Source organism: Mesoplodon mirus (genome assembly GCF_964341445.2).
Source record: "Mesoplodon mirus genome assembly, chromosome: 4".
Classification (NCBI taxonomy): Eukaryota; Metazoa; Chordata; class Mammalia; order Artiodactyla; family Ziphiidae; genus Mesoplodon; species Mesoplodon mirus.
The window spans coordinates 122,398,643-122,423,810 of NC_138979.1; the positions used below are offsets into that span (position 1 = coordinate 122,398,643).

Below are 25,168 nucleotides of genomic sequence, written 5' to 3' on the forward strand. Positions count from 1 at the left end.
ACTGGCTAGAAGCAGCAAGCCCATTCTGATCTGCTTTCCTAAGAAGTCATTTTTATCTGACTTCTAAGGAGCACTCAAAATGCCGCTTTACCTAAATCGGGTGGATTCTGTGATGGGAAATTTAAGAGAAAAGTTAATTGCCCAAACCAAAAGCAGATTTTAACCAATAGTAACAAGCATTCGACTGCAGACAGCAAGGTTATCTAGGTAATTTAATAATAGAAACGAGACAGGTCGGCCGCGGGCATGCCGGGAGGCCATCGTGCTAGAATCGACCCTGGGAGGAAAGAGTATCCGGTGGGAGAGCCATGCAGGCGGCCTGAGAGCAGGCTTCCAGAGCTGCCTCTCAAAACCCCACTGTTTTTTGTGTTAATCAGCCAAGGGGTCGGAACGGTGTGGAAGGGCGCAAAATATGGAACGCTTCACGAATTTGCGTGTCATCCTTGCGCAGGGGCCATGCTAATCTTCTCTGTATCGTTCCAATTTTAGTATATGTGCTGCCGAAGCGAGCACAGTAATAACTTCGCTCACAGCCTATATAAAGCACGACGCCTCTTGCCTCTTACACTTACGGTGACTGAACTGAGCGTCTTCCCGGGGATCTCCGAACGTTTAGGAAATTTGATGTCGAGCCCCACTCATGAGGCTCGCACATTTGGTGCTGTAGTCGCTAGACTGCGAGATGTGTCGTGTTCATCTGTAGGAGCGGTATGCAAATGAGCACCCGGGGCACCTTGGGTAACTAGCCCCGTCGCGGGTCCCAGGTCCGGGGCGTTGGGTCCTCCCGCTGGGGCGCTCGGCCCGCGGAGCATGCCGGGAGTGGCGAGCGCGGCGGACTACCCTGCGCGCGGCGCACTGCCTTGCGCGCGGCGCCCTCGAGGACCCGGCGAGCGAGCGGGACCCGCGCGGTGCGTGAGGCGGCCGTGGTGCGGAGTGAGCCGCCCGGGTGGTGCCGCACTTCAGAGCACGTCCTTTCCCACTTAAACTTCCTTTGACGAGTACTTGGAAAAAAAAAAAAAAAGTAATCACCCAGCCATTATCACACCTCGAAGAGTTAAGGTAATTCCTTAATGTCACCTAATATTCACTCTACGTTCCAATTTCCTTGATTGTTTTAAAGATGCCTTTTATTGGTGGTTTGTCGTAAGGATCCAAACGAGGTTCAGTCCTCCCACATGGTGTTTGGTTGCTATGCCTCTTAGGTCTCTATTAATCTCCTAAAGCCCCTCTCCACACCCACCCTCCCCCCACCGCCATTTTTCTTCACGCTCTTGGTTTGTTGGGGAAACCGGATACTTGCACCATGAAACGTCACATTTATTTCATTTGGCTCATGTATTACTGATGATGTCGTTTAACTTGTTTCTCTATCCTCCATGTTTCTTGAAAGTTTGTAGTTAGATCTAAAGCCATAATTAGGTCCTGGTTTAATTTATTTCTTAAGCTTTAGAGGCCCATTGGTAGGGCCTATCCTTCCTATTGCATCTCAACATAAGGCAGGTAATGTCCGGCTGCACCAGTGGGTTCAGGTGAGGTCAGTAGCCTGATCCCTCCATTATCAAGTTTCCCATACATCTTTCACTTAATGATTTTAGAATACACTGATGAACGTTGCCCAGGTAGAGGGTCTGGCGGTGTGTTTGTTGGTTTGTTTTTAACCCTTGGCTCATGAGCTATAAGGATGTAAACCCAAGACCCTTGGTGTCCAACTTCTGTACCCCAAGGAAGAAACTGAGAGAAAAAGACCAGGAAAAGAAATGAAGGAAGAGTGTCATTGGTCGTTCAGTCCTTTCCGTGGTTTGGTTACATGAGCTAACAAATTGCCTTTCTTGCTTAGGCTGGATTGGAGCCCAGTTTCTGTCTCCTCACTGCTAAGAGGCTCTTATGGAGCCAGCAACGGGTCTCCAGACACCACCTCCCTCACACAGTCTGCTTTTCTTTAGCTACACTTTTCTTGTGTAGAATCAATTGGGTAAGAAAAATAGCCCCACCCACCCATATCACTATTTGAAAGCAGGCTGTTTCTTTTCTGGACATTTTCTGAATGTTTTCTGTCAGGCTATACATTTATTGAAGGCCTCACCCAGGAGGACAGTTGCTGGGGTGTTCAAATTAACATCTTAGATTTCCTTACTCTGTTCTCTCCTTTCTGTTACACAGCTGTCTTCCCCCCCCCCAAACTCTTGTGTTCGCCTACTCTTCTCCTCCTGTTTCTTCTTTCTCTATCCTGTCCCTCCTCCCAGCTACATCGAATACCTCACTAACTGAGCATATTTACCCAGTTCACCTTATGCCTTTGTAATCACCCTCATGTTTTCACACTATGCATTTGCAGCATTGAAACCCTATTGGCTTCTGCCAAACTACAGAATATTTAAGATCCCATATTTAGATTTTGACGAAAACAATTCTTGTTCTTATCACCGGTTAAGTACGTGTAAGTCTCCAGTTGCTTTTTTACGGGGAGATAGTGATCCTTAAACATATCTTTTGGAAGTCATATAGGAAGGTTCTGAGGAAGGTGGCTTTTTAGTTAGATAATCTTTTGTATCTTAAGATCTCACATGAGGAGTCTCACTAGGCATTTTTTAATAAACAGACTTTAGAAAAGGTTGATTTAAAGGATTTTTCTCAATTTATCCGATTTTTTAACAAGAAAAAAAGCGTTTTATTTTTATATTCTGGAACATTTGGACTCTGTTACCAATAAATGCTGTCATCATAATAATTCTAACTATTTACATTAGCAGTGGAATAAAACAATCATCTACGTTTTCTTAGTGGTATGTAAAACTATGGTGCATCTTACAATCAGTGGCATTATAGATCCAAAGAGATGGAAAATCTCATTTTTCAGAGAAGGAAACTGAGGCTGAGGTAAGTGTGTAGTGATTTCCCTGGGCAGTACTGGCACTGGTCCTACCATCTTCTGAGGCCAAATTCATTTCTCTTTCTACTGTACCACGTATAGTATTACTAGGTCATACTCTTTGCAATAGCTTAGAAAAGAATAAAGACTTCAAGCCTGTCATTTTACAGCCACATTTCTGAGTCCTGCTCATTTTACTGCAACAACAGGATAGCACACACTGATAAGCGGAAAATCTACCTTATTCTTTTTCTTTTTATTCACAGAAAGGGAACACTCAGTGATGTGACTCAGTTGAAACAGGCAAAACCCACAAGTCATTTCCTCTTTAGGAATTTTTCTCTAATTAAAAAGAAGAGGAAGCTCAACCAAAATGCTCACATCCTCTTGAGCAGGGAGCAGATGAGTCACTTAGAACCACAGTATCAGTGACCAGCTTTACCTGGTGTGAAATTGGTGAACTTCAGCTGGGGAACAGAGGTTATCAACCTGGGCTGCAGTTTGTAGTGACCATGAGAGCTTTTTAAAATATCAGTGCCAGAGCCCTTCCGTGAAGGTTCTGATTTAATTGTTCTCCATTTCTCTGAGTCTCTCTACTGAAGAAGCTCGTTGGAGTTCCCCACTAGCCCCCTTCCTTTGCTATTCCTTCTCTTTTATGGCCATTCCCCCTTCCCTCCTGTTGCACCCATTGACTCCCCAGGACACCTCCTAAATATCCCACCTAGAAAGAACTCCAAGGACCTTTCAGAACTTACTAGTCCTGGGTTTCATCTTTTCAGGGCTCTTCTGGCGAACTCCATAAACTAAAAGGTAATAGAGCAGGGTTTCCCAAACTTGCCTAGAGATAGATTCCCAGAGGATTGGCCAGTGCCAAGGCAAAGGATGATACAGCATATCTCCCAGATGACCTATCTGTGTCTTAAAGGCTACTTTTACTGAAATGAGAAAGTCACTGTGGTAAGGCTGGTGTGAGATATTTTTGTGCATGGAGCCCTTGCATAGCAACCAGCTCCTTTAATTTGTAGTAGCAGATAATCTCATGTTTTGTTTTATGGGGGGAGTGGGAAGGGGGAAGAGGGGAAAGCACGCACAAGAGACTTCCTTAATTTCTTGTCCTTATTACAGATTTACTTATATTCACATACATCCCTGTTTCTTCTGTTTTCATGGGAGAGGTGTCTCTTGTATGGGAAAAATTTGTGCCCAGGTGGACAACTGCATTATCTAGAATCTAGACAATCCCCCAGGGTTATCTGATTAGGGTTATCTGATTCCAAATCTATGGAAACTATCTTAAAACTCTGTAAATCGTAGATAACTGATAGCAACACAAAATAATTCTTGTTTATAGACATGCAAAATCTGTCCTTACCAGTAGAGGTTCAGTTGACTTCTCTCTACCACTGTGGAAGAAGCTTGTTTTGCTTCCATTTGCAGATTCATTTTAACATTCCTTTACTCTATATAAGTTTGTGGTTTTTGATTTCTCCTTTGAGCTGGTTACAATGTCTACCTTGTTTCTTCATTGATTAATACATTCAATACAATCTTTAACACATGTTCATTTTATATCTGTATGAGAGGCATGGTTTTTACCTTTTTTTTTTTTTTTCCCAAATGTCTTTTAACAGTTTGGAGGTCTTCTACTGAGTTGCCCAATGGATTCACCTAACAAAACTAGGTATAGTTCTGACCAGAGAAATGCAGCTCATGGGTTGCTTAACACCCAGACACATCTTTTTTTTTTTTGCTCTCAAAATGACAACAACTTCACTTTGCTCTCTGTTTTTCTAGTTTTAATATTGTTCTCTATTAATTTTGTGGTTTGTCTTTGTTGTGCTTACAGCAGTGTCATTGCCCACTCTTGGTAGCAACGATTAGGAATTTGGTGTTATGTTCTGACCAGAACATGTGAATGGATTAATGATTTGTAGAGATCTTTTCTCTGTTGGGTGAGAGACAACAGAGAAACTAGTTTGTTTGTCTTGTTTGTTTGCTTATTCATTTATCTGGGCTCAAATAAGTTAAGAATGTTGTATTCCACGAAGAAGGAGAACAGCTCTTTGATATCTGAACCAGTAAATTTTTTGTGCTTCTGTGTTTACTCTTGACTCATGACTGAAATTTTAAAACGGAAACTATAAACTCTGTGTCTGTATGTCTCTATGTCTGTAATTCAGAAAGGTCTTTATGTCTCATTGTATGGATGTGTAACGCTTTCCTGAATCCAGATGGTATTATTAGATTATAAAATTTCCTAAATTAAAGAAGTCCTGTTCTGATTGACTTATGAGATAAATAAGTGCTTATTTAAATATAATATTCCTGTAATTCTCAGAAAATAAGGAAGTAGAATTTCTGAGATTTAAAATGTGCCAGATTGAAAAACTATTTTAAAAGAAATCAGCTCAGAATCATTTACAGAATTCAAGTTCACATAATTTAGGTAAATCCTTGGCAAACTAGACTTTTTTAATGGTAAGATCCGTGAGGCAGTGCATCAGGATGGACTTCAGACATTTCTTTAACAGAAAGAAGGTCAGGCTCCTCTTCTGAGAGCAGAGCAGGAAGAAACAAGAATGAGAGCAGATGCAGGTGTGCTTTCAGGGGTGTGTATGGAGTGGAAAGATACAGGGAGATGCTTGATGGATTTCAAGTCTGATGGATTCTCTTTTTAAGAATCTAGGAGGTGAGGGAGCCTGCTGAGGATGAAGGGCTAGGTTTGGGTAGAAGGCCTGGGGAGGGTAGCAAAGGCTTAGGAAAGTATTTCACAAAGTGGAGGAGCTAAGTCACTGATGTACTTGGAGGCGATTTTCGTGGGTACATAGGCAGAGTTGTTTTTAAAAGTTTAATAGTTATGAGTTTATTTTAATGCAGAGGTTTTTTTTTCATTTTAATAGTTTTGTTTTTAAATGTGAATTGGGAAAAAACAATTAGCACATCAAACCTAATATTTTATGGATATTACTTATAAAGCAAAAGTACTGTTTAAAAATTAAGGTAGGGCTTCCCTGGTGGCGCAGTGGTTGAGAGTCCGCCTGCCGATGCAGGGGACACGGGTTCGTGCCCCGGTCCGGGAAGATCCCACATGTCGCAGAGCGGCTGGGCCTGTGATCCATGGCCGCTGAGCCTGCGCGTCCGGAGCCTGTGTTCCGCAACTGGAGAGGCCACAACAGTGAGAGGCCTGCGTACTGAAAAAAAAAAAAAAAAAAAAAAAAAAAGTTAATTTGAAGAAAGGGATTCAGTTACTATTACCTCAGGTGCTACTTTGATATGGCAAAAATACCAAAGGTGGTACTCAAAAATTTGGGAAAGTTTGATATAAATAAGATATCCAATAGGGCACTTGGGAAAAGAGGAGCACTGTGGATGAAAAGACTGGTGAGTCGTTCTGAGACCCTAGCCACCTGAAATCACAGCTTTTAGCACTGGCTCAGGCCATAATTCTTCCCTGAAAAGCCCTCGTGCTTTCATGGGGATGTTGCCAGTAACCGCTGAAAAAATAGGATTTGTCAGAATCAAGGTAAGCAACAAACTGAAGAGTAAAACAGTGCATTCTTTTTTTTTTTCTTTTTGGTTTAAAACAACAAATTTGGATTAAGAGTGCTGCTTAAAGGAGCTCCAGAGATGGGCGCGAGCCGTGGCTAACAGCGCATACCCCAGAGACGGGCATGAGACGCTAAGGCTGCTGCTGCCGCCACCAAGAAGCCTGTGTGCGAGCACAGGTCACTATCCACACCTCCCCTCCTGGGAGTCTGTGCAGCCCGCCACTGCCAGGGTCCCGGGATCAAGGGACAACTTCCCCGGGAGAACGCACGGCGCGCCTCAGGCTGGTGCAACGTCATGCCGGCCTCTGCCGCTGCAGGCTCGCCCCGCACTCCATGCCCCTCCCTCCCCCCGGCCTGAGTGAGCCAGAGCCCCTGAATCAGCAGCTCCTTTAACCCCTTCCTGTCTGAGCGAAGAACAGAAGCCCTCCGGCGACCTACACGCAGGAGCGGGTCCAAATCGAAAGCTGAACCCCGGGAGCTGTGTGAACTAAGAAGAGAAAGGGAAATCTCTCCCAGAAGCCTCAGGAGCAGTGGATTAAATCGTCACAATCAACTTGATGTACCCTGCATCGGTGGAGTACCTGAATAGACAACGAATCATCCCAAATTGAGGAGGTGGACTTTGAGAGCAAGATTTATTATTTTTTCCCCTTCTCCTTTTTTGTGAGTGTGTATGTGTATGCTTCTGTGTGAGATTTTGTCTGTATAGCTTTGCTTTCACCGTTTGTCCTAGGGTTCTGTCCATCCGTTTTTTTTTTACTTCTTTTTTTTTTTTTTTTTTTTGCGGTACGTGGGCCTCTCACTGTTGTGGCCTCTCCCGTTGAGCACAGGCTCACCGGCCATGGCTCACAGGCCCAGCCGCTTCGCGGCATGTGGGATCTTCCCAGACCGGGCAAGAACCCGTGTCCCCTGCATCGGCAGGTGGACTCTCAACCACTGGGCCACCAGAGAAGCCCTTTTTTTACTTAAAAAAATTTTTTTTTCTTTTTTTTTTTTTTTTTTTTTTTTTTTTTTTTTTTTCTTTTTGCTGTATGCGGGCCTCTCACTGTTGTGGCCTCTCCCGTTGCGGAGCACAGGCTCCGGACGCGCAGGCCCAGCGGCCATGGCTCACGGGACCAGCCGCTCCGCGGCATATGGGATCCTCCCAGACCGGGGCACGAACCCGTATCCCCTGCATCGGCAGGCGGACTCTCAACCACTGCGCCACCAGGGAGGCCCAAAAAATTTTTTTTTTTCTTAATAATTTTTTATTTTAATAACTTTATTTTATTTTATCTTACTTTATTTTATCCTCTTTCTATCTTTCTTTCTTTTTCTTCCTTCCTTCCTTCTTTCCTTCTTTTTCTCCCTTTTATTCTGAGCTGTGTGGATGAAAACTGTTGGTGCTGCAGCCAGGAGTCAGTGCTGTGCCTCTGAGGTGGGAGAGCCAACTTCAGGACACTGGTCCACAAGAGACCTCCCAGCTCCACATAATATCAAACGGCGAAAATCTCCCAGAGATCTCCGTCTCAACACCAACAGCCAGCTTCACTCAACGACCAGCAAGCTACAGTGCTGGACACCCTATGCCAAACAACTAGCAAGATAGGAGCACAACCTCACCCATTAGCAGAGAGGCTGCCTAAAATCATAATAAGGCCACAGACACCCCAAAACACACCACCAGACGTGGACCTGCCCACCAGAAAGACAAGATCCAGCCTCATCCACCATAACACAGGCACCAGTACCCTCCACCAGGAAGCCTACACAACCCACTGAACCAACTTTAGTTTAGCTCCTGGGGACAGACACCAAAAACAACGGGAACTACGAACCTGCAGCCTGCAAAAAAGAGACCCCAAACACAGTAAGATAAGCAAAATGAGAAGACAGAAGAGCACACAGCAGATGAAGGAGCAAGGTAAAAAACCCACCAGACCTAACAAATGAAGAGGAAATAGGCAGTCTACCTGAAAAAAAATTCAGAATAATGATAGTAAAGATGATCCAAAATCTTGGAAATAGAAGAGGGAAAATGCAAGAAACATTTAACAAGGACCTAGAAGAACTAAAGAGGAAACAAGCAACGATGAACAACACAATAAGTGAAATTAAAAATACTCTAGAAGGGATCAAAGCAGAATAACTGAGACAGAAGAACGGACAAGTGACCTGGAAGATAAAATAGTGGAAATAAGTACTTCAGAGCAGAATAAAGAAAAAAGAATGAAAAGAACTGAGGACAGTCTCAGAGACCTCTGGGACAGCATTAAACGCGCCAACATTCGAATTATATAGAGGCCCCAGAAGAAGAAGTGAAAAAGGTACTGAGAACATATTTGAAGAGATTATAGTTGAAAACTTCCCTAATATGGGAAAGGAAATAGTTAATCAAGTCCAGGAAGCACAGAGAGTCCCATACAGGATAAATCCAAGGAGAAACTCGCCAAGACACATATTAATCAAACTGTCAAAAACTAAATACAAAGAAAACATATTAAAAGCAGCAAGGGAAAAACAACAAATAACACACAAGGGAATCCCCATGAGGGGATTCACCTTTTCAGCTTCTAGAGGTCACCTGTATTTTGTGGCCTGTGGCCCCTTCCATCTTCAAAGCCAGCAATGCCATCTGAGTCCTTCTGCTGCCATCTCTCTGATTCTCTCCTGCCTCCTTATTCTCCCAGTCGATTCTAGTATTCAGAAATTCCTGCCCATCTTGTTGGGCTTAATGCATATGGGAGAGGAGAGGACAATATATATAATTATGATAGGTCATAGCACAGTCATAAACTCTTGCTATGGAAACAGGTGAGAGTTGCTAACCAGGAGAGCTAGAGAAGATACTTTTGAGGTGACATTTCACCAGGTGGGCAGGGTTGATGACAAGCCAAGGGAAGTCACACCATGAAAGCTCAGAGGTGTGGAAGGGCATGATGAGTAGAGGGTGTATGAGATGATCCAAAAGGCCTAACTCAGATGAACTCTTCCTAGCCTTGATGGCTGAATGTTTTTCTAGTCACTAGAACACTGCATTTTTACTCAAATTCTAAAACATCCTTTTTAAACTGTGATACCGTTTCTAGGAGGACTAAGGCAGGAAGCTGTTATCATTGCTTGGGTTTATTTTTAACCCAATCTGTGGGTTAAAAATAACTGAGTGTGGGTCCAGAATAGAGGAGGGAACTTTCCATAAGAGCAGCCAAGTATCTGGAACCTGTGGTTGCCTCTGTGGAGTGTTCTAAGGGGATGTCCTGGGAAAGCAGAGGCCACTGATTAATTAGGGAGGGAAATGAGCGGTTTCTCAGACAGGCTGACTCAATGAGGACCATTCACATATTCATTCATTAAATATCTGTGTCTAGTCTCATGAATGTAGGAAATTCATTTAGTGGTCCACCTAATCCTTTACTTTCTATGTCTAATAAATTTCAGAACTCATCAGTGGAAGATGATGATGATGTTTTTATCGAACCTGTACAGCCTCCCAACCTTTTGCACTAGTGATAGCTGATCAAAGAACTGTAACATTTATATCATCAAAAAATTAGGAGCTGCAATGAAATGATTCCACAATTCTTCCTTCCTCAGAAGAATTGGCTTCTCAGAAGGGACGTGTGAGACAATTGTCATTGGTGATGAAGAGGACATGGAAACAAATCAAGGGCGAGAGAAAAATTCCTCCAATATTATTGAATGGAGACCTCCTGAAACTAAAACTAGAACCCATGATGTGGATTTCTCCACTTCCAGTTTTTCAAGAAGACCAAGACTGCAGTAGGACCTTTTAATCCTGGTAGAATGAATGTGGCAGGAGACTATTTCAAAATGTAGATTCTGCAACTCATCATAATCCTGATTCTTGGATCTCCCAGTCAGCATCATTTCCCTGTAATCAGAATCAGCCAGGGGTAGAGTCTTTATCACCAGTAGCCTTGCTTCCTAAACAGATTTTCCAGTCTTCTGCCCACTAAACCAGTTAAAGTCTCTTGCGCAAACTGCAAAAAAAGAAGGGATAGATTAATAAAAATAGCTATGTCTTCTCTGATTTATCAGTATTATATATAATGCAAGTATACTTTTTTTTATACTTGGGTATGTTTTTTCTAAACTTATACATGTTTACAGGTCAAGTAAGCTAGCATTACATTATTTAATGCTTTGCTTATGAAAAATGTAAATTTGTGTTTGACCAAATTAAATCCTTATTCTGATGTACTTTGTTTAATTAGTAATTATATCAGCTTAAAGATAAATTTCCAAGATCTAGGTAAGTTAAATCTTGGATTGGCATTAGATTGGGTTAATTAATGGAAAATCATTGGATACCTAGATCATTTGCAAGTAAGATCGAACACTAAAGTATTAATTATTAAGCATAATAAATTTATAATAAATTAAAATTTTATATACCTTAGCTTCTTATTTTTATATACTACAGAAAAACTATATCTTTGGTTCATGTTAATGAACACATTCATTTCTACCAGTTTGAGAAGTTGTATATGGAATATTAGTGACTGTAGAAAGTTGTGTTATGTGAATTCATGAGCTCTGCTAGTCTGATAAAATGCTGGGGTGTGACAGTTCACATTATCCACGCCCCCAATCTTCTGTGCAAAATAGAAGTTATTTTGGTTAAAAGTTATAATTATTATAAATGGTTGAGACTACACTGAGAAGCAATAGTTTCAGAGAATTATAACTGTGTACATGCTTCTGTGTTTTCAGGAAAAAGCTAGTTTTGTCCTAAAGCAGCAGCATGAAGTTTTTCGTAATATTACCTTGTTTTTCTTTTAATCTCTCTAGTATCTGTAATGAGGTCTCCTCTTTTGTTCCTGATGTTGGCAACTTGTGTTTTCTCCCTTATTTTCTTGATTTGTCTGGCTAGAATTTTATTAATTTTGTTGTATTTTGCCAAAAACTCACACCAGTTTTGGTTTCATTGTTTTTTCTATTGCTTGTTCATTTCTATGTTAATTTCTACTCTTTATTTCCTTCCTTATATTTACTTTAGCTTTAATATACTCTTCTTTTTCTTGTTTCTTATAATGGAAATTTGGATTATTAATTTTAGACCTTCTTTTCTAATAGAAGCATTTAGATTTACTTCTAGGCAATTTTAGCTGCTGTAGCTGTACCCCACACATTTTTTTTCTTTTTTCTTTTTTTTTTTTTTTTTTGGTACGTGGGCCTCTCACTGTTGTGGCCTCTCCCGTTGCGGAGCACAGGCTCTGGACGCGCAGGCTCAGCGGCCATGGCTCACGGGCCCAGCTGCTCCGCGGCATGTGGGATCTTCCCGGACTGGGGCATGAACCCGTGTCCCCTGCATCGGCAGGCGGACTCTCAACCACTGCGCCACCAGGGAAGCCCACACATTTTTTTTTTAATTTAAAAAATTTTATTTAAGTATAGTTGATTTACAATGTTGTGTTAATTTCTGCCGTACAGCAAAGTGACTCAGTTATACACATATATATTCTTTTTCATATTCTTTTCCATTATGGTTTATCACAGGGTATTGTATATAGTTCCCTGTGTTATACAGTAGTTATATCCATACACTATACAAGTGTATGGATAATCCATACAAGTTATTGTAATCCATATAAGTTATTGTTTATCCATCCTATATATACTAGTTTGCATCTGCTAATCCCAAACTCCCCATCCTTCCCTTCCCCACCCCCCTCCCCCTCCCCCTTGGTAACCATAAGTCTGTTCTCTTTGTCTGTGGGTCTGTTTCATAGATTTGTTCATTTGTGTTGTATTTTAGATTCTACATATAAGTGATATCATATGCTATTTGTCTTTCTCTTTCTGACTTACTTTGCTTAGTGTGATAATCTCTAGGTCTATCCATGTTGCTGAAAATGGCATTATTTTATTCTCTTTTATGGCTAATAGCCCACTGTGTATATACACCACATCTTTATCCATTCATCTGTCAATGGACATTTTGGTTGTTTCTGTGTCTTGGCTATTGTAAATAGTGTTTCTGTGAACATAGCAGTGCATTTATCTTTTTGAGTTATAGTTTTGTCTGGGTATATGCCCAGGAGTGGGATTGCTGGATCATATGGCAACTCTATTTTTAGCTTTCTGAGGAACCTCCATACTGTTTTCCATAATGGCTGCATCAATTTACATTCCACTAATAGTGTAAGAGGGTTCCCTTTTCTCCACACCCTCTCCACCATTTAGTATTTGTAGACTTTTTGATGATGGCTATTCTGATTGGTGTGAGGTGATACCTCACTGTAGTTTTTTTTTTTTTTTTTTTTTTTTTTTTTTTGCGGTACACGGGCCTCTCACTGTTGTGGCCTCTCCCGTTGTGGAGCACAGGCTCCGGGTGTGCACGCTCAGCGGCCATGGCTCAAGGGCCCAGCCGCTCTGCGGCATGTGGGATCTTCCTGGACTGGGGCACGAACCCCTGTCCCTTGCATCGGCAGGCAGACTCTCAACCACTGTGCCACCAGGGAAGCCCTCACTGTAGTTTTAATTTGCATTTCTCTAATAATTAGTGATGATGAACATCTTTTCATGCACCTCTTGGCCATCTGTATGTCTTCTTTGGAACAGTGTCTGTTTAGGTCTTCTGCCCATTTTTTGATTGGGTTGTTTGTTTTTTTGTTACTGAGTTGTTTGAGCCGTTTGTATATTTTGGAAATTAAGCCCTATCAGTTGCATTGTTTGCAGGTCTTTTCTTCCATTCTGTAGGTTGTCTTTTCATTTTGTTTATGGTTTCCTTTGCTGTGCAAGAACTTGTGAGTTTGATTAGGTCCCAGTTGTTTTTTTTCACTTTTATTTCTGTTGCTTTGGGAGACTGACCTGAGAAGACATTGCTACGATTTATGTCAGAGAATGTTGTGCCTATGTTTTCTTCTAGGTGCATTTATCTTTTTGAATTATAGTTTTGTTTTGTTTTTTTAATTTAATTAATTAATTTATTTATGGCTGTGTTGGGTCTTCGTTTCTGTGCGAGGGCTTTCTCTAGTTGCGGCAAGTGGGGGCCACTCTTCATCGCGGTGTGCGGGCCTCTCACTATCGTGGCCTCTCTTGTTGCGGAGCACAGGCTCCAGATGCGCAGGCTCAGTAATTGTGGCTCACGAGCCTAGTTGCTCCGCGGCATGTGGGATCTTCCCAGACCAGGGCTCAAACCCATGTCCCTTGCATTGGCAGGCAGATTCTTGACCACTGCGCCACCAGGGAAGCCCTGAATTATAGTTTTGTGTCTATAAGACACATACAGTGTCTTATAGACACTGTATATAAGACATATGGTGTCATGTCATATTTAAGTCTTTAAGCCATTTTGAGTTCATTTTTTTGTATGATTTGAGTGTCGTAACTTCATTGATTTACGTGTGGCTGTCCAACTTTTCCAACAGCACTTGCTGAAGAGACTGTCTTTTCCCCATTGTATATTCTTGCCTCCTTTGTTGAAGATTAATTGACCATGGGTGTGTGGATTTATTTCTGGGCTCTCTATTCTGTTTCATTGATACCACGCTGTTTTGATTACTGTAGCTTTCTAGTATTGTCTAAAGTCTAGGAGGGTTTTGCCTCCTGCTTTGTTCTTTTCCCTCAAGGATCGCTTTGGCAATTCTGGGTCTTTTACGGTTCCATATAAATTTTAAGATTACTTGTTCTAGTTCTATGAAAAATGTCATGTGTAATTTGATAGGGATCACATTAAATCTGTAGGTTGCTTTGGGTAGTATGGCTATTATAGCAACATTAATTCCTCCAATCCAAGAGTATGTTTACCCCACACATTTTAATGTGCTGTGTTTATATTTTCATTTAGTTAAAAATATTTACTTTACTTTTTATCTTTTTTTTTCTTTGTCATATGGATCATTTAGATGCTTACTTTTAGTTTCCAAATATTTGGGGGATTTTCTAGATATCTTTGTATTATTATTATTGTTTTTTGTGGTACGCGGGCCTCTCACTGTTGTGGACTCTCCTGTTGCGGAGCACAGGCTCCGGACGCGCAGGCTCAGCAGCCATGGCTCACGGGCCTAGCCGCTCTGTGGCATGTGGGATCTTCCCGGACCGGGGCACGAACCCATGTCCCCTGCATCGGCAGGCGGACTCTCAACCACTGCGCCACCAGGGAAGCCCCTTTGTATTATTTTTTAATTTAACTCCCTTGAGGTATGGTTTCAATTATTTTAAATTTATTGAGACTTGTTCTACAGCCCAGGTTCTATGCCTAGTGAATGTTCCATGTGGGCAGAAAAAGAATGTGCAGTTGTTGGCTGTATTGTTCTATAAATGTTAATAGGTCAAGTTAGTTGATAATGTTGTTCAAATCATGTATATCCTTGGGACTTCCCTGGTGGCACAGTGGTTAAGAATCTGCCTGCCAATGCAGCGGACACGGTTTTGAGCCCCGGTCCAGGAAGATCCCACATGCTGAGGGGCAACTAAGCCTGTGTGCCACAACTACTGAGCCCATGTGCCACAACTACTGAAGCCCATGCATCTAGAGCCCGTGCTATGCAACAAGAGAAGCCACCGCAATGAGAAGCCCGCCCACCACAACAAAGAGTAGCCCCCACTCACCACAACTAGAGAAAGCCTGCGTACAGCAACGAAGACCCAATGCAACCAAAAATAAATAAATAAATGAATTAATTTAAAAAATGCTTTATAAAAAAAGAATCATGTATATCCTTACTGATTTTTTATACTTCTTCCATCAATTATTGAGTGAGGACTGTTGAGGTCTCTAGCTATAAATATGGAGTTTTCTACTTGGTCTTTCAGTTCCAACAGTTTTTGCTTCATATATTTTGAAGCAAATGTTGTTAGCTATATACACATTTAGGATTGCTATGTCTTCCTGAGGAATTGATCCTGTTATCATTATGAAATGTTCCTCAGTGATCACAACTAGTAAAATTAATCTAGTGGATTTTTGTTGATTTATAGAAACATTTAAAATGGACACACAACTTGTGTTTTGTGAAAGCCACATCCCCTGTATCCTGCTTCAGTTTTTTCCATGGCATCTGTGTCCATTATACAATTTATTTGTTTGTTTTTTTCTATCTTCCCCCACTAGAATAAAACTTGCAAAGAGTAGGACTTCATTTGTTTTGCTCACTGCTGTATCCCAACTACCTGTCACAAAGTCTGACCTCAATAAATACTTTCTGAATGAATTAATGTATAAAAAAGCTGCAACAGCTATGAGCAGATAATATTCCCATGACTCTACCCCCTTTACTCCATGGTAAGAAGGCCTCTGCTCACACAGGGGCCATTTCAGAAATAACCTCTGCACTCCTGTGTGCTCATACTGCCCTTCAGCACAACTAGTGCCACAAAACAGTGTTGCTTTGGGTTCTTAGGGTCTCAGGGAGGCGTTCGTAAGGTAATTCTTTGTTTTAATTTGCTCCTTGTATCTGTAGTCCTGAATCATTCCAGAGTGGTGATTCCAGAATGACAGACACCCAGACTCTGCCCCCCACACCCTGGACCTGTATTATATGCCTCCAGTCACTCCTTCAGGAGGTCATTCAGGCCCTCATGTAAGGTGGACTCTTGGGGTAACCTCACTGCTTCCAGGAGTGGCTCTATATATCCCTGGATTGTAGGGTGAGTAGGAGTTTGGTTCTTATACCAAGACCCCAACTGTATAAAGCATTTACATTTCACATCTCCTTAGCCACACTGTGGTTTCACTTCCCCCACCGACTCTGTTCCTTCACGTAGCTGAAGGGTTTTGTTTTCCCAGGAAATTTAGGCTTCAAGTTCACCAGGAAAACTGAGCCTACCCTGATTGAAGTATTTGATAATGTAAACTGCAGATAAAACATCAATCAAGTATTCCTCTCATATTTACTTCTGAAGAGAAAAAAAAACCTTTTTAAATTAATTGTGTGTTTCATGTATCATGAAAAGATCCCTGAGCCTGATGGTCAGAGTTCAAATCCCAGCTCCATCCCTTGGACATACACCTACCTGTGAAGGGAGAAAATAATAGCGTCTGCTCTGCTCGCCTCTGAGGGTTGATGGAAGAATCTATGAGAAATGCTTGGGAAAGTGCCTTGTGCATTGCAAAGCTCTGCAGGTGTGTAAATTGCTGTCGTTGCCATGAGAAGCTTTTTTAACTTTAAGCTTTGCAGTGATTGAATATTTTTTGCTCATTAATTCAAGAAGAGCATTTGGGTATTTGGATCAGAGGCCTTCACTACATCCTGAATTGCACCTGCCTGCAACTCTTAAACTGGGAGGAATACAACCCAATATCCATTGGCTGTTACCTTGGAAACTAGGACAATTTAAAAACACTGGAAAGGAAATACTATAACTGGGAGGAGAAGCACACTTGGGGCCAATCACCTTTTTTCTTCCAAAGCTTAAAATATTAGACACCTGTGTAAACATTTCTTAATCATTTTTTTAAACCCGTAAGTTATTGTTAAATACATGATGAAAATGAGAGACATAAGATCTTTTCTTACTTTGGGGAAGTTAAGACTTAAAAGTCCTACTACTTGTATCTACTGTGTACCTACTATTAGCCTATTGGTTTTTCTTACTGTCTAGGATGCTATCAGCAGGCTCAAGCTGTATTCTTTTTTTTTTTTTTTTTTTTTGTACGCGGGCCTCTCACTTTTGTGGCCTCTCCCGTTGCGGAGCACAGGCTCCAGACGCACAGGCTCAGCGGACATGGCTCACGGGCCTAGCCGCTCCGCAGCATGTGGGATCTTCCTGGACCGGGGCATGAACCCGTGTCCCCTGCATCGGCAGGTGGACTCTCAACAACTGCGCCACCAGGGAAGCCCCTCAAGCTGTATTCTTGGTCAGCTATAGGAGTCCCAATGTAATTATCTAGGACTACAGAGGACAAAAAAACCCATCCAAGTACCCAGTAGAACTTTCTCCACAAACTCCCTCATCCTTGTGATAATGTATAATTCTGGTTCCTGCTAAGCTCACAAACTCCTTTCTTTCTGTATCCTTTGTTGGCTACTCTTTGTGACCCATAACTGTTGAGACCTCCTCCCCCCTGCCCCCTTCCCCCTATGCTTTAGTGCTTGGATCCTGCTTTCCTCTTCAATAACTTTGGGTAAGCTCAGCCACTTGGAGTTTGGTCTACAGAGTATACATATCTTATCTCTGGTTCAATGGGGGACACTCCAGTGCCCTCAGTACCTCCCTCCTCTAAATTCATTTAATCCAGATTCCTGGGATTGTGGTTCAGTAGGTCTGGAGGGGAGCCCTGAAATCTGCATTTTAATAGGCACACAGGGGATTCTGATGCAGGGCTCTAAGGGCTACTGTTTGAGTATCACTGTATTCAAATGCTGGCCTGATTTTTATCTTTGATCTTTATCTTTCATCATAAATTTAATGAGCCTAAAACTAACCTCCACGAATAGATACAGGTTTCTCTTGCCTGTCATCATGCCTGCACCAGTTTTGTAAATGTAATCAGTGTAATCTTTGTTCTTCCATCTTCCCTTCTTTCCTCCTCCCTCCTCCTCCTTCCTTTTTTTCCTCAATCTTCCAGTCATTCCCTGTCTGGTTGGCTCCTCCTCCCCAGTCTTCATTCACATTAAATCTCATTCTTAGGGCCATTCCTGTAAATCCCCACCCTCATCAACTCACGCACGGACTATCCAGGTCTTCTAGCCTCTCTCTTTCTGATCTAATCCTTCTTTCACGTTTTCACCATGTCACTTAGCTGTTCAAGACTAAGTAGTATTCCCTGTTTGCCATGTCAGAACTGAACTTCTCTCCCTAGTATTTTATGTTTTCCTCGTTACTCCAAAATTATGTATTTTTATTTTCTGAACTAGTGCCTCAGTCCATTATTTAGACACAATTTCTTTTCTCTTGCCTTTGAATGTGTAGTCTCAAAATATATTCATTGCAAACTTCCATGGACATAGAATTTATTTGTTAGAGAGGAATTTTGATATACTGACTGCATATTATAAATTCCTTCCCATAGGCGAGGTCTAGAGAGGAAACCAAGTGGACTGGTGGACTGATTGAATGAGAACGTTACATTCCTCTATTTTACGGCAGAGTTAAATTTCATTTTTGTGGTTTCCTTAGATTAAATGAATTCTCTAGTGCAGTGAACTTTGAACTTTTAAAGGGAGTAGATTACCTTTTAGTAGGTTGTCTATTGGTAAAATTTTCCTAAAGCTGTTCAGCCAAGATTTTAAGTCAATATATAGATGGTTTCGTACACCTTAAAAACTATTTTCTGTCCTGAGGAGCTGTATATTTAGTTAAACTGAATCTACTAAGACAAAGCTCTGACATGTTTTGAAAAATAGAAACAAGTACTCAGAAAATCAGGAGAGGTAGCTGGTCACTCTCATAACAGGTTTTTTTGTTCTTATTCCAGTGCTTTGATGTCTCTGGTACCCATGCAGAAGCTTATGTTGGAAACGGTTTAAGTACTTGATAAATCACAAATGTTCCTTTTCAGGGTGCTTATCATTGAGGTTGGCCACTGTCCAACACCTTGAGAAAGACTTAACAGTTCTCAACCTCTTTTTACCACAACATAACATCCCTAAGCGATCCCCCTCTTTCTGACAGTAACAGAGGTGTACTGAATTAGTTCTTAGAAGATCTCTCCTTTTCTCCTCTCTGGGTAACGTATTATTTGAAAAAGTTCTGCAGGTGGTTCTGAAACCCCCGCCCATTCTGCATTGGGAGTCACAGCTTTCAGATCTCCTAATCGCTCCTTCTTTAATATAACTAAAATTTATTGGCTTGATTTATCAGTTTCTGAAAGATGTGTGCTGAAATTTGCCTCTGAATTTATAGTTGTGAAGAAGTTTTCATTGTAGTTCTGTCACATTTGCTTTATATAATTAGGTGCTTACAAGTTCAAGATTGTTTCATCTTCCTGGGGTGTTTTCTTTTTCTCCTTATGTAGTATACTACTTTATCCCTGTTAATGTTGATGCATTACCTTTTTTTTTTTTTTTTTTTTTTTGCAGTACGCGGGCCTCTCACTGTTGTGGCCTCTCCCGTTGCGGAGCACAGGCTCCGGACGCGCAGGCTCAGCGGCCATGGCTCACGGGCCCAGCCGCTCCGCGGCATATGGGATCTTCCCGGACTGGGGCACGAACCCGCGTCCCCTGCATCGGCAGGCGGACTTTCAACCACTGCGCCACCAGGGAAGCCCGATGCATTACCTTTTATATTGTCTGATATTAATATTGCTATGTATTCTTTCTTTTGGTTAGTATTTGCTTGACATATCTTTATCCATTTCCTTATTTGCAAACCTTTGGTGAGATTTTTAAAAAGTATGTTTTCTGGTAAATAGCATTATTTGAATCTTTAAAAAGTGACTTGCTCTCGGGCTTCCCTGGTGGCGCAGTGGTTGAGAGCCCGCCTGCTGAGGCAGGGGACACGGTTTCGTGCCCCGGACCGGGAAGATCCCACATGCTGCGGAGTGGCTGGGCCCATGAGCCATGGCCGCTGAGCCTGCGCGTCCAGAGCCTGTGCCCCGCAATGGGAGAGGCCACAACAGTGAGAGGCCCGCGTACCACAAAAAAAAAAAAAAAAAGATTGGCTTGCTCTCATCCTATTTTTTAATAAATGGGTTTAATTCAGAGGTCAGCAATCTTTTCCTATAAAGGACCAGACAGTAAATATTTTTGGCTCTGTGACCCATATAGTCTCTGCCGTAACTACTCAGAAATAGCCACTGACAATACATAAATCAATGCACAGGGCCAGATTTGGCCTGTCAGGTGTAGTTTGTCAACCCTTGGGCTTAGTCCATTTACATTTTTGTGATTGATAATATACCTACATTATTTCTGTCAAATTATTTTATGTTTTCTGTTTACCATCTTTATTACTTAGGGTAGTGCCAACTGAGGTTACAGATGAACCTGGAAATCTCAGTGGCTTAAAATAATAGAAGTATATATTTTGTTATGTAAAAATCCAGTCAGTGGCACAGAGGGTATGGTCTGCCCCACACAGTCATTCAGGAATCGAGGTTTCTTCCATCTTGTGGTGCTGCCACTCCCAACATGTAGGTTCCAAGATCACCCTAGAAAGGGAAAGAAAGAGTTAGGCTGCTTCTTAACCACATCAGCCTGAAAGTTATTTATATCACTACTACTCACGTTTTGTTGATGAGAACTAGACATATGGTCCTACCTAGAAGCAAGAGGGGCCTGGGAAATGTAGTTCTTGGCCTGACAGCCACTTCCCAGCAGCAGTTCCTCACTATGGTAGAGGATCACAAATCTTTGGCAGACATCTGGACACTTCTGCTGCAGCCACCCTTTTTCTTTGCTGCTTTTTTTTTCTTTTCTGCTTTCTGTGTGGTTGATTTTTTTTTCTATTTTCCTTTATTCCCTTTGTTGCTTGCAATATATATGATGCATTACTTTTATTTTAGTGGCTGTCCTTACAGTTGTAACATATATACATAATTTAAAAAATTTCTATAAAGCCTGTGTTTATTAAGTATATCTCTTCTCTTCTGGATAAGAAAATAATTTCTTTGTTCCTCTCTTCCCCCTGTACCTACACTGCACATATCTTTCTTCATAATTGCTGTCTAGGGTTTTATTTAAACCTACCCCCCCAAATAGTTATTATTTTTCTGGGCAAGGATTAAATATATAGTTATTATATTTTTATCAGTTTCTATACACATTCTTCAGTTTTTTGTTTGTTTTTTTCAGTGAGTCTCTAGGTAGTAAGCTCCCCTAGTCTATTAGTTTTTTAAGGAACCTCCATACTGTTCTCCACAGTGGCTGCATCAATTTACATTCCCACCAACAGTGCAAGAGGGTTCCCTTTTCTCCACACCCTCTCCAGCATTTATTGTGTGTAGATTTTTTGATGATGGCCATTCTGACTGCTGTGAGGTGATACCTCATTGTAGTTTTGATTTGCATTTCTCTAATGATTAGTGTTGTTGAGCATCCTTTCATGTGTTTGTTGGCAATCTGTATATCTTCTTTGGAGAAATGTCTATTTAGGTCTTCTGCCCATATTTGGATTGGGTTGTTTGTTTTTTTGACATTGAGCTGCATGAGCTGCTTGTAAATTTTGGAGATTAATCCTTTGTCAGTTGCTTCATTTGCAAATATTTTCTCCCATTCTAAGGGTTGTCTTTTGGTCTTGTTTATGGTTTCCTTTGCTGTGCAAAAGATTTTAAGTTTCATTAGGTCCCATTTGTTTATTTTTGTTTTTATTTCCATTTCTCTAGGAGGTGGGTCCAAAAGGATCTTGCTGTGATATATGTCATAGAGTATTCTGCCTATGCTTTCCTCTAAGATGTGTATAGTGTCTGGCCATACATTTAGGTTTTTGATCCATTTTGAGTTTATTTTTGTGTATGGTGTTAGGGAGTGTTCTAATTTGATTCTTTTACATGTAGCTGTCCAGTTTTCCCAGCACCACTTATTGAAAGGCTGTCTTTACTCCATTGTATATTCTTGCTTCCTTTATCAAAAATAAGGTGACCGTATGTGTGTGGGTTTATCTCTGGGCTTTCTATCCTGTTCCATTGATCTATATTTCTGTTTTTGTGCCAGTACCACACTGTCTTGATTACTGTAGCTTTGTGGTGTAGTCTGAAGTCCAGGAGCCTGATTCCTCCAGCTCTGTTTTTCTTTCTCAAAATTGCTTTGGCTATTCGGGGTCTTTTGTGTTTCCATACAAATTGTGAAATTTTTTGTTCTAATTCTGTGAAAAATGCCATTGGTAGTTTGATAGGAATTGCATTGAATCTATAGATTGCTTTGGGTAATAGAGTCATTTTCACAATGTTGATTCTTCCAATCCAAGAACATGGTATATCTCTCCATCTGTTTGTATCATCTTTAATTTCTTTCATCAGTGTCTTATAGTTTTCTACATACAGGTCTTTTGTCTCCTTAGGTAGGTTTATTCCTAGATATTTTATTCTTTTTGTTGCAATGGTAAATGGCAGTGTTTCCTTAATTGGTACTTTACCAAATTCATTGATTAGTTCTAGTAGTTTTCTGGTAGCATCTTTAGGATTGTCTATGTATATAGTACCATGTCATCTGCAAAAAGTGACAGTTTTACTTCTCCCTTTCCGATTCGGATTCCTTTTATTTCTTTTTCATCTCTGACTGCTGTGGCTAAAACTTCCAAAACTATGTTGAATAATAGTGGTGAGACTGGATAACCTTGTCTTGTTCCTGATTTTAGAGGAAATGGTTTCAGTTTTTCACCATTGAGAATGATGTTGGCTGTGGGTTTGTCATATATAGCCTTTATTATGTTGAGGTAAGTTCCCTCTATGCCTACCTTCTGGAGGCTTTTTATCATAAATGGGTGTTGAATTTTGTCAAAAGCTTTTTCTGCATCTATTGAGATGATCATACAGATTTTCTCCTTCAATCTGTTAATATGGTTTATCACATTGATTGATTTGCGTATATTGGAGGATCCTTGCATTCCTGGGATAAACCCCACTTGATCATAGTGTATAATCCTTTTAATGTGCTGTTGGATACTGTTTGCTAGTATTTTGTTGAGGATTTTTGCATCTATGTTCATCAGTGATATTGGTCTGTAGTTTTTTTTACGACATCTTTGTCTGCTTTTTGCATCAAGGTGATGGTGGCCTCGTAGAATGAGTTTGGGAGTGTTCCTCCCTCTGCTATATTTTGGAAGAGTTAGAGAAGGATACGTGTTAGCTCTTCTCTAAATGTTTGATAGAATTCGCCTGTGAAGCCATCTGGTCCTGGACTTTGGTTTGTTGGAAGATTTTTAATCACAGTCTCAATTTCAGTGCTTGTGATTGGTCTGTTCATATTTTATATATCTTCCTGGTTCAGTCTCAGAAGGTTGTGCTTTTTTTTATTGATCTTTGCTATCATTTCCTTCATTTCTTTTTTATTTATTTCTGATCTGATCTTTATGATTTCTTTCCTTCTGCTAACTTTGTGAGTTTTTTTTATTCTTCTTTCTCTGATTGCTTTAGGTGTAAGGTTAGGTTGTTTATTTGAGATGTTTCTTGTTTCTTGAGGAAGGATTGTATTGCTATACACTTCCCTCTTAGAACTGCTTTTGCTGCATCCCATAGGTTTTGGGTCGTCGTGTTTTCATTGTCATTGGTTTCTAGGTATTTTTTGATTTCCTCTTTGAGTTCTTCAGTAATTATTGGTTATTAAGTAGTGTATTGTTTAGCTTCTGTGTGTTTGTATTTTTTACAAAGTTTTTCCTGTAATTGATATCTGGTCTCCTAGCATTGTGGTCGGAAAAGATACTTGATACGATTTCAATTTTCTTAAATTTACCAAGGCTTGATTTGTGACCCAAGATATGATCTGTCCTGGAGAATGTTCCATGAGCACTTGAGAAGAAAGTGTATTTCTTGTTTGGGGATGGAATGTCCTATAAATATCAATTAAGTCCATCTTGTTTAATGTATCATTTAAAGCTTGTGTTTCCTTATTTATTTTCATTTTGGATGATCTGTCCATTGGTGAAAGTGGGGTGTTAAAGTCCCCTACTATGATTGTATTACTGTCAATTTCCCCTTTAATGGTGGTTAGCATTTGCCTTATGTATTGAGGTGCTCCTATGTTGGGTGCATAAATATTTCCAATTCTTATATCTTCTTCTTGGATTGTCCCTTGATCATTATGTAGTGTCCTTCTTTGTCCTCTGTAATAGTCTTTGTTTTGAGGTCTATTTTGTCTGATATGAGAATTGCTCCTCCAGCTTTCTTTTGATTTCCATTTGCATGGAATATCTTTTTGCATCCCCTCACTTTCAGTCTGTATGTGTCCCTAGGTCTGAAGTGGGTCTCTTGTAGACAGCATATATATGGGCCTTGTTTTTCTATCCATTCAGCCAGTCTATATCTTTTGGTGGGAGCATGTAATCCATTTACGTTTAAGGTAATTATTGATATGTGTGTTTCTATTACTATTTTCTTAATTGTTTTGGGTTTGTTATTGTAGGTCTTTTCCTTCTCTTGTGTTTCCTGCCTAGAGAAGTTCCTTTAGCATTTGTTGTACAACTGCTTTGGTGGTGCTGAATTCTCTTAGCTTTTGCTTGTCTGTAAACGTTTTAATTTCTCCATCAAATCTGAATGAGATCCTCGCCTGGGAGAGTAATCTTGGTTGTTGTTTTTCCCTTTTATCACTTTAAATATGTCTTGCCACTCCCTTCTGGCTTGCAGAGTTTCTTCTGAAAGATCAGCTTTTAACCTTATGGGGATTCCCTTGTATGTTATTTGTTGTTTTTCCCTTGCTGCTCTTAATATTTTTCCTTTGTATTTAATTTTTGATAGTTTGATTAATATGTGTCTTGGCATGTTTCTCCTTGGATTTATCCTATATGGGACTCTCTGCGCTTCCTGGACTTTATTGACTATTTCCTTTTCCATATTAGGGAAGTTTTCTACCATAATTTCTTCAAATATTTTCTCAGTCCTTTTCTCTTTTTCTTCTTCTTCTGGGACCCCTATAATTCAAATGTTTGTGTGTTTAATGTTGTCCCAGAGGTCTCTAAGACTGTCCTCACTTCTCTTCATTCTTTTTTCTTTATTTTGCTCTGCAGGAGTTATTTCCACTATATTATCTTCCAGGTCACTTATCCATTCTTTTGCCTAAGTTATTCTGCTATTGATTTCTTCTAAAGAATTTAAAATTTCATTTATTGTGTTGTTCGTCATTGTTTGTTTGCTATTTAGTTCTTCTAGTTCCTTTTTAAACATTTCTTGTGTTTTCTCTGTTCTATTTCCAAGGTTTTGGATCATCTTTAC

The 25,168-nt window shown here is 40.6% G+C and overlaps 1 protein-coding gene across 4 annotated transcripts in view; it reads left to right on the forward strand.

The window, feature by feature from the left end:
• Positions 1–763: 763 nt before the first annotated feature.
• Positions 764–25,168, forward strand: part of AKAP6 (A-kinase anchoring protein 6) — a 607,701-nt gene continuing 583,296 nt past the window's right edge. For all 4 annotated transcript variants that reach the window (XM_082617945.1, XM_082617944.1, XM_082617947.1 and 1 more), the window contains exon 1: positions 764–1,059. The gene's annotated coding sequence lies outside the window, so the exon portion shown is untranslated. The remainder of the gene's footprint in view (positions 1,060–25,168) is intronic.